Source organism: Petaurus breviceps, unplaced genomic scaffold, assembly GCF_028583685.1.
Source record: "Petaurus breviceps papuanus isolate PSGF00001 unplaced genomic scaffold, PetGlider_PUasm1.0 37, whole genome shotgun sequence".
Lineage (NCBI taxonomy): Eukaryota > Metazoa > Chordata > Mammalia > Diprotodontia > Petauridae > Petaurus > Petaurus breviceps.
The window spans coordinates 31,740,016-31,749,367 of NW_027186296.1; the positions used below are offsets into that span (position 1 = coordinate 31,740,016).

Sequence of the window (9,352 nt, forward strand, 5' to 3'; positions counted from 1 at the left end):
TCTTTCATGTGTGTGTGTATGTATGTATATGTGTGTGTGTGTATGTGTATATGTGTGTGTGTATACACACACCCACACACACCTATGCCCCATATGCATTCCCAGACACCCTCACAAGGTGGGAGGGCATGACTGTAGATCTTCCAACAATAGTAAAATGCTTTGTCACCCACTGCCTCAGAGGTGGTTAGCTATGGGATGCCTCAAGTCTTCTTGTCTCCCATCCATTTCAGGGATAATCCCTAGGTAGGGTAATTCAGGCAGAATATATCTTAAATCCTGTACTTGGTATTGTAAGAATCCAAGGTTCCCCACCCCCCTGCCATATACCTAATATGACATCAGAATGCTGGTTTAAACATTTGAGGGCTATCTACCCTTCCCATTCTTTAGCCACCCTTCCTCCCTCCTGCCTTAAGTTGTTTCAGAGATACCCAAAATATTGGGAAGAGGAAATGCTTGCCTACATCTTGTCGAGACCCAGATGAAGGGTGTTGGCAGCCTCCAGATTACTGCAGAGTGAGCCTATGGTTGGCAACTTTGTTTGCTAGGGAATATTATTGCAGGATATAGGAAAGTAGTTTATGTGGTTACCTTTCCTTGTACCACCTGCCTGGAGTGGTCTTGTAAGCTACACCTACTTGGGTTTGGGAGTGTTAGCTTTTGGTAGGAACCCACTAAATTAAGCAGATTGTAAATTTGTCAGCAAAGCCCTGCCCTGCATTACTCCAAAGATGCCTGTTCTCCTTTTTCCTCCGCTGGTGAGTTCTTTCTTGGAACCTCCATTTAAGGAAAAACCCACATCAGTCATACTCAGTCCTAATCTTGCTTGCATATAGATCTCACCTTCTCTCCTGCTCCCCCCTTCAACTCCATTTTATGTATTGTAGTATACCCCCATCCTTCCCATTAGAATATAAAGGCAAAGACTCACTTTATTTGTATTTGTATTCCCAGAGTTTAGCATGTGCCTGACAAGTAGTTTTTATTGTTTCAGTCATGTCTGATTTTTTATGACCCCATTTTGGGTTTTCTTGGCAAAGATATTGGAATGCTTTATCATTTCCTTCTTCAGCTCATTTTACGGATGAGGAAACTGAGGAAAACAGGTTTAAATGACTTGTTCATGCAGCTAGTGAGTGTCTGAAGCCAGATTTGAACTCAGGAAGATAAGTCTTGACTCCATGCCTGGCTTTCTATCCACTATGCCACCTAGCTGCCCCTGGCAAGTAGTAAGTTTAATAAATGCTTTCTCTAATCTAATCTGCCCAGTTATGGCCCTGTCTTCCTTTTACCCAACCAGTATTTTTATTCTGATTAAGTATATTAAAATAAACCTTAAGGGCAGCCCTAAAGATGGGAAGAAGTCATAAAAGGCCTGCTGAGTGTTTGGAGAAGGGACTGACAGTCCTATCGCTTTTTCTTCAGGATGGCGAAGATAGTTTATGGGCTAAAAATAGGTACATGAGCCTCAGGCCTTTTTCCTTTGCTACTTTCCCCTTTAGTCACTGTTTTTCTGAACTGTGGTTTGGTGTAGGGCTTGGAGGCAACCAACTACTGAGTGCTATCTCCGCTCTCCCCATCCATAGCCCTGGATAGCCAATTCTGGTGCTGCTTCTTTCTACTTGTATAACTTATTGCTTGTAAGCGACACAGTCATTTGAACATTATTGGACCTAATTTTTCTCAGTTGCAAAATGAAGAAATTAGATGTTCTTCAAATACCTTTTAAACTCAAAATCCTATTTACTTCTATTTATACTAATAGAGCCATTATTTGGGAATCCTTCCCAGCCTTCCAACTCAGATGTCCAAAATGAGGCAAAGGTTAGATTTTAATTTCCCCCAAATCCTTCTTTGATTTCTCCCTATTTAGTTTACTAAGGATATAAAACCATAAAGCAAACAATGACCATAAAATAAATAATAGTGAACTTTTAAAATATTTTTGATATGTATGAACCTTATTAGAATATAAGCTTCCGAATAATATTGATAGTGTTGCATGTTCCTTTAGAATGTCTAGTTCATTTCAGGGGCTCAGATGTTTAAAAATTTTATCAGGCTTGTGGCTCACAAATTAGGAACCACTGCTTTAGCATGATCACATTAATATCCAAAAGCCCATTTCCTTTTGTGATGAGGAAACTGAGACCTAAAGAAGTTAAATGACTTGCCTGGGTCACACCTATTTAGGAATAGCAACTAGATCCCAGGTATCTTTCTTAAAAAAAAACTTTTAAATTTTATTTAAAAAATATATATATTTTTTAATTACATGTAAAACAATACTTAACATAATTTAAAAAAATTTAGAGTTCTAAATTCTTTCCCTCCCTCCCTGTGTGCCCTGCTCCTACAGAAGGCAAGCAATTTGATATATACTATACATGTGTTGTCATGCAAAACATATTTCCTTATTAGCCGTATTGTGAAAGAAAACACATACCAAAACAAACAAACAAACAAACAAAAAAACACCCCCAACAGCAACAACAAAGAAACAAGAAAAATAAAGAAAGTTTTAAAAAAAAGTATGCTTCAATCTTCATTCAGACTCCATTTGTTCTTTCTCTAAATGTGTATAGCATTTTTCATCATAAGTTCTTTGGAATTGTCTTAGCTGAGAATAGCTAAGTCATTCACAGTTGATTATCATACGATATTGCTGTTACTGTGTACAGTGTTTTTCTGGTTCAACTCACTTCACTTTGCATTAGTTCATATAGCTCTTTCTAGGTTTTTCTGAAACACTCCTGCATGTTGTTTCTTCTAGCACAACAGTATTACATAACAATCATATACTGCAGCTTATTCAGCCATTCCCCCAATAGATGGGCATCTCTTCAGTTTTCAGTTCTTTGTCACCATAAAAAGAGAAGCTATGAATATTTTTTGTACATATAAATCCTTTTCCTTCGTAAAAAATTTTTTTGGATCTGTTTGGGATACAGACTAGTTGTGCTGTTTCTAGGTTAAAGAGATTCCCCCCCCCCAAAAAAAAAAACAAAAAAGGGAAAGGGATCTATGTGTACAAAAATATTTGTAACAGCTCTTTTTATGATAATACTCTTTTATCCAGCTATATTATTACTAGGTCTGTATCCCAAAGAGATCAAATAAAAATGATGGTGATAAAAATAGGTAGAAGAAATATAAAGATTTAGAGAATTAGGATTTGGAATGACAAAAGGACTGGGGTGAAAAAAGAAGTACCATTTAGAAAAGAGTAGGGTTAGTCCCACAGGAGAAATGGTAATTTTTTTAAATGAGTCCTCCACCAGAACTAGTATCTAGGAATTTGATCATATACCGGTAGCAAAAACAGAAAATCCTGACCATAAAATGTTTTTTATTCTTATTTCTAAGCAGTTTTTAATAATATGCTGATTTACTTTAATAAAAAAAAAGGAAAGAAAAACTTGAAAAGTGAAACTACTGGATTTCATTTTTTTTTTTTTTTGGCATCAGAAGACAAAGCTTTCAAAGCTCCTTCAAAGACCTAGCATTTTATTTTCAATTAGAGGTCCCATGCTATAATTCAAAGTATCTGTTTAATTTAGTATATCATTACATGACTTCAGTCCAGTCCAATAAGCATTTATTAAAGGCCTGATATGTTGCAGCTATTATATGAGGGACTGGGTATACAAAGACAAAAAAATGAAAGGAAGCAGTCCCGCCCTAATGGAGCTTATAAGCTTATATTCTACTGGGAGAGAGGGTACTGACATAATATAGTCAAAGCTATGTAAATACAAAATATATATCTGTAAGTAAATACAAATTCATTTTAAAGAGAGAAGGAAGAAGGAAAATGCAATGTAAAATAGCAATGTACTTTAAGAATATATTTTAGGCAGGATGTATTTTTTCCTCACAGTACTCAAATATAACCATTTCAATACAGGTTATATTTGTTTTTTTACACTTTTAGAAATGATGGTTTCACTTACCTGTTAAAGGTCTGAACTGTGTTCCAAACCAGTATGCTAGGGGAACATCAAATAGGTAATTCTATAATGGTAATGTCATTAGTTTTAAGTCTTTTTCTTCATTCTAGAATTTTCCTGAGTTTCAAGCCATAGAACAATAAGACTCAGGAAGGGAAACACTGACATAATCTAATTCTTGCTAGTGGTTTCCACATGTTGTTTGTTTTTTCTTCTGGAACTCAAGTAGGAAGAGTTTGAAGGCTAGTTATATTTGGGTTAGAGGTGCAGTGAAACTTGTGTTTCCTAAATTGTGTGTGTGTGTGTGTGTGTGTGTGTGTGTGTGTGTGTTTATGAAAGAATGGTTTTTGGAGTAGTGCTATTCTCCTTAAAAAGTTTTATCCATCCTGTTCGGTTTTGAAATTAAAGTTCATTAGTTTTATGGTTATTATAAAAGTGCATTGTGTTGAATGAACCATAAGCTTTAGCTTTGAAAAAAATAATAGTTGTTGGCAATAAATTTGAAGTTGAGAAAGTTTGTCTTTTCATGGAATTCATCAGAATGCTTTTGGCATTTAGAAGTGCACAGATAAGAATTCCCTTTACCCACACTCACATATACTTTTCTTTAATGAAAACATCAGGTAGTTGGGTCATATATTAGACACATTAAGATATACCTCCTGTCTTAGCTAAAATTATAGGAACAGGAGCGGCTAGGTGGGGCAGTGAATAGAGCACTGGCTCTGAATTCAGGAGGACCTGAGTTCAAATCCAGCCTCAGACACTTAACACTTACTAGCCATGTGACCTTGGGCAAGTCACTTAACCCCAAATGCCCTGCCTTCCCCCTTCCAAAAAGAAAAATATTATAGCAACAGAATTTTGTTTTGAACTGGCTTATTTTTGAGTAACCATTGTACCTTAGGGTGTATCCAGGTAAATTAGGTTGAAATTTAAAAAAAAAAAATAAGACCATTAGTAAGGAAGAATTTTTATTTTAAAAATTAGTTATGATCCATAGTACTGCTGTGCCTTGCTTTAAAAGAAACTAAAACATATAAAATCTGAATTTATAAAGCAGGTATGAGAGGTTGTGTGATTTTTTTTTCATTACAAAAAGGGTTTTTACAAGAGGATTTATGGCAGATGTTCCTCACAAAGCCACTCCCTAATGCATTTAAGTGGTTTTACTAGCATCTAGTTTTCAGTTAATTATCTACTGCTCAAAATATGCCTGTGTTATCAAATATATTATTGTGGCATTGCTTAAATATGGGGAGGAGAGTTTTCAAATTTTGGGGACCAAGATCTTGAAAAAGAATCTGCCTTCATAATTTCTGAGAACACAGTTAAAATGTGTCTTAATAATCTACTAAATTAGGGTGACAGAGAACTTGATCAGATTTTCACAGGAAATTAAATTGGATTACTCTGAGGAAAATGTGTATCTTTGAACTCAAAATTTATTTCTCTTTATTGGGATCACTACACCTTTCTTTCATAGAAACATTTTGTTTTCTTTCTTTAAAAGTTCACATCAACAAGTTGATAGCATTGCTTAGGTCAACTGGTGTCCCACAAGACATCCGAAATTAAACAAATTGTTTAATAATTAGATTGCCATGTCTGCTTTATGCACTATCTGAGTGCATAAAAACTACCTTTTCATCTCCTTCTTTCCCTAGAAAATTTTCTGAACTGTTGCCATCAAATTCTATTTTAATTGATTCATTTTGGTATACAATATTTTGGCTTTTGAAGAGGATGATCAGGGAGTATTAAATTCCTATTGGTCTGAAAAATTTAGTATAAGTAAAGATGATTTAATGTGGTGGATACACGAATCAAAGATTTATTAAATTCCTACTGTGTGTAACACATTGTGCTAGGAACTGTGGATGCAAAGTGAAAAAGAAATAAACTTTGCTCTCAAAGAACTTAACATTCTTTTTTGGAAGCACATTTTTATGGACAAATGTGATAGTTATGAAAAAGTAATTTTGGGAGTGGAATAGGGAGGGCATAGATGGAGGGCAAGGAAGGAATCAGAGAAGGTCTTTGTAGATGGTGATTGAGGTGAGCCTTGAATAGAGCTGGAGATTCCATAAGGAAGGTAATGAGGAGGGCCTGCATTCTATGCAGGAGGGAAAGCCTTTGTAAAGGTACATCTTGTACTGGGGAAGGACAATTAGCCCAATTTGTCTAGAACTTGTACTACGTAGAGTCTCTGTATGAAGCACAGTAACAGGTATTAAGTCTTAAAATATAGATTTAAACCAGATACTGAAGGTCCTTAAATTCCCAAGAAGAGTTTGTGTTTAGACCTAGGGGCAAAAGATGAAAAGCATAAGATCTTGTCATAGCCATCAGGTAGTTCTTTGGCTGTGGCTGCCAGGGTAATGACAGAGAAAATGAAGGAGTGGAATGGGTTTACTATCTATGAAATATACCGAATGCCTTTTCATAGAAAGATGGAATTTTAAAGCTAAAAGAAACCTTAGAAATAATTTAGTTTAACATTCTCATTTTACTTTTAAGGAAGTTGAAACCTGGATATCTGACTTGCTCAAAGTTACACAGTTTGTATTTGTCTTTGAACCCAGACTAGGACTTGTCTCCTGAGAGTCTATTGGTCTTTATTGTTTAAAAACAGTTTTTTGATGCCTTTTGTTATTTAATATTCTATTTCCTGATATTCCCTCTCTCCATTGAACCCTCCCTTGTAACAAAGAAAGAGTTAAGCAATACTTCCTGACAACCCTGTCTAGCAATATATACGACATTCTTCATATATAGTCCTTTATTTTTACCCAGAAGGGAGAAATGCTTCATAGTCTTACCTGTGACAAAGATTGGTCATTGTAATTAATCTCAGTTCAGCTACCTTTTAGTGTTGCTTTTATTTATAACATTTATTCATTTTGTATATTGTTCTCCTGATTCTCTGAGTTCCGGTAAAATGTTCCTTTGAATTTCTCATATTCATCATTTCTAATGGTAATAAAATGTTGCATTACATTCACATAGCACAATCTATTCCCCAGCCAATAAACGACTTTGTTTCTAATTTTTTGCTGTCCAGGTTTCTTTACTACTGCACAGATGGACTGAGAGGAAAAATGTGAAAAAAGTAGAAAGAAGGGAGTCTAGCAGTAGCAGATCCCAAACTATCTTATAGAACAGCAATTCTCAAAACAATTTGGTACAGGTTAAAAAATAGACATAGATCAGCAGAACAGTTTAGATATACAATGTAAGAGAAGGAGAAAATCTAGTAGCCTAGGAAGACCCAAGGTACTGGTGTAAGGATTCATTTTGACAAAAAAATTTCTGAGAAAACTGGACCACAGTATGGAAGAAATTAGCTATATACCAGAAAATTGCCTTATACCAGCACATCATACTTATACCAAGATAAGTTTCACATGGATCACGTGGAAATAAAAGATCACATCATAAAGAAGTTAGAGAAATGTGGAAAAAATTACCCATACATCTATGGATAGAAGAAAATTTCACTACCAAACAAGGGATATAGAGAGGGTCATAGAAGATAAATTTTTATTACATGAAAGAATTTGATTATATGAAACTAAAAAGGTTTTGCATAAATAAATATAAAAAAACTAAGATTAAAATGTGTCTTAGGTACTGTTACAAAGCTAGCACCCTCTTAGTTCAGATTTAATGTTATAATGAAATGAGTCACTCAAAAGTCACTGAACATTTTTTTTTCTTTTTGGAGTGGGGAAGGTAGGGCATTTGGGGTTAAGTGACTTGCCCAAAGTCACACAGCTAGTTTTAAGTGTCTGAGGCCCGATTTGAACTAATGGCCTCTTGACTCCAGGGCCATGCTCTATTCACTGTGCCACCTAGCTGCCCCAAAGTTGGGACCTTTTATGCTTCCTGGACAGGAAGCTACATCAGAGAAACTGGGCCAATCAGGTTGAATGGGGAGGAGGAAGCTGTGTCAGAGAGATCAGGGAAGGTGCATCAGGAAAATACCGGTCCTATCACAAAAGAGAAACAGTTAACTGGTAAAAGAGTCTTTGAACCAAGTCTTGCCAAGAAAGTCTCATTTCCAAGATTAAATATGTAATGAACTGATTCAAATTTATAAGAGTAAGAGCAATTTCCCTATTGATAAGTGGTCTAAGGATTGAACAGGCAAGTGTTCATAGAAGAAACCTAGGCTTTCTATAGCCATATTGAAAAAAATTCTCCCAGACAGCTGATAGAAAAGAAAAATAAGTTAAGTTCTGCTTCACATCCATCAACTTTGCAAAGATGACCAAAAAAGGGAAATTGACAGTTGTTGGAGGGTCTTTGGGAAAATGGGCACATTGATGCACTGTTGGTAGACATGTGAATGGCTCCAGCCATTCTGGAAAGTAATTTGGAATATTGCACAAAATGCTGCTAGGCCTATGCCCAAAGGAGTTCAGAGAGAAAGGAAAATATCCTACATGTACAAAATTTTTTTAGCATTCATTTTTTGCGTTGGTAAAAAACTGGAAACTAATGGGATGCCCATCAGTTGGGAAAAGACCGAACAAAATGAGGCACATATGTCACAAATGATATAAAACAAAAAGCTAAACCAAAGCATGTTTCTCCAAGCAAGATTAAATGTTGCATAGCTAAGGCATAGGGAATAATATGATTGATCAGAAGTTCGATATAAAGGCTAACAATAACCCCCCCTTCTTCCCTCCTGTGACTGAGTCTACCTGAAAGACAGTGGCCCAGACTTTGGATAGCATACTGGACATCCTTGAAGGATGACTTGGTGATATAAAAATATTAGGTCCAGTTCCTTTATGGCAAGTAGAATCCCTGAAGGTTAGCAGAATTCCTTGAGAACAGTGATTAGCAAGAGAACTGGATTTCTAAACTTAATTCATTATAGATTTACTGAATTCTGAACTAATAAACTAATGAAGAGTTTATTCAGTAATAACACCACAAACAACTTAAAAAGCTATGAAAACTTAGCAACACAATGACAATCCATGATTCCAGAGGATTGAAGGTGATGCACGTTAGCCGTCTTGTGACAGAAAGGTGTTGGAATTCTTTCTTCTGACACATACTGATGAAGTGATCCTGGATAAGCTACCTAATTTCTCTGTATTCTAGGCAACTGTTTTTTTTTTTTGCTTTTTGGAGGGCAATTGGGGTTAAGTGACTTGCCCAAGGTCACACAGCTAGCTTTTTTGTGTTAAGTGTTTGAGGCCAGACTTGAACTCAGGTCCTCCTGATTCCTGGGCTGGTGCTCTATTTATTCACTGTGCCACCTAGCTGCCCCACCTAGGCAACTTTCTTAAGACTACAGAACTACAGAGAAGGTCCCTGTTTTTGGTAGATGATTTTCTTATCTGGAAGTTGTCTTTACAAATGAAATCACAGGTCCAAGA

At 35.9% G+C, this 9,352-nt stretch overlaps 1 protein-coding gene across 3 annotated transcripts in view; it reads left to right on the plus strand.

Annotated features, from left to right (window-relative positions):
* UACA (uveal autoantigen with coiled-coil domains and ankyrin repeats) overlaps positions 1-9,352 on the plus strand; it is a 111,487-nt gene that overhangs the window by 53,133 nt on the left and 49,002 nt on the right. The window lies entirely within an intron of this gene.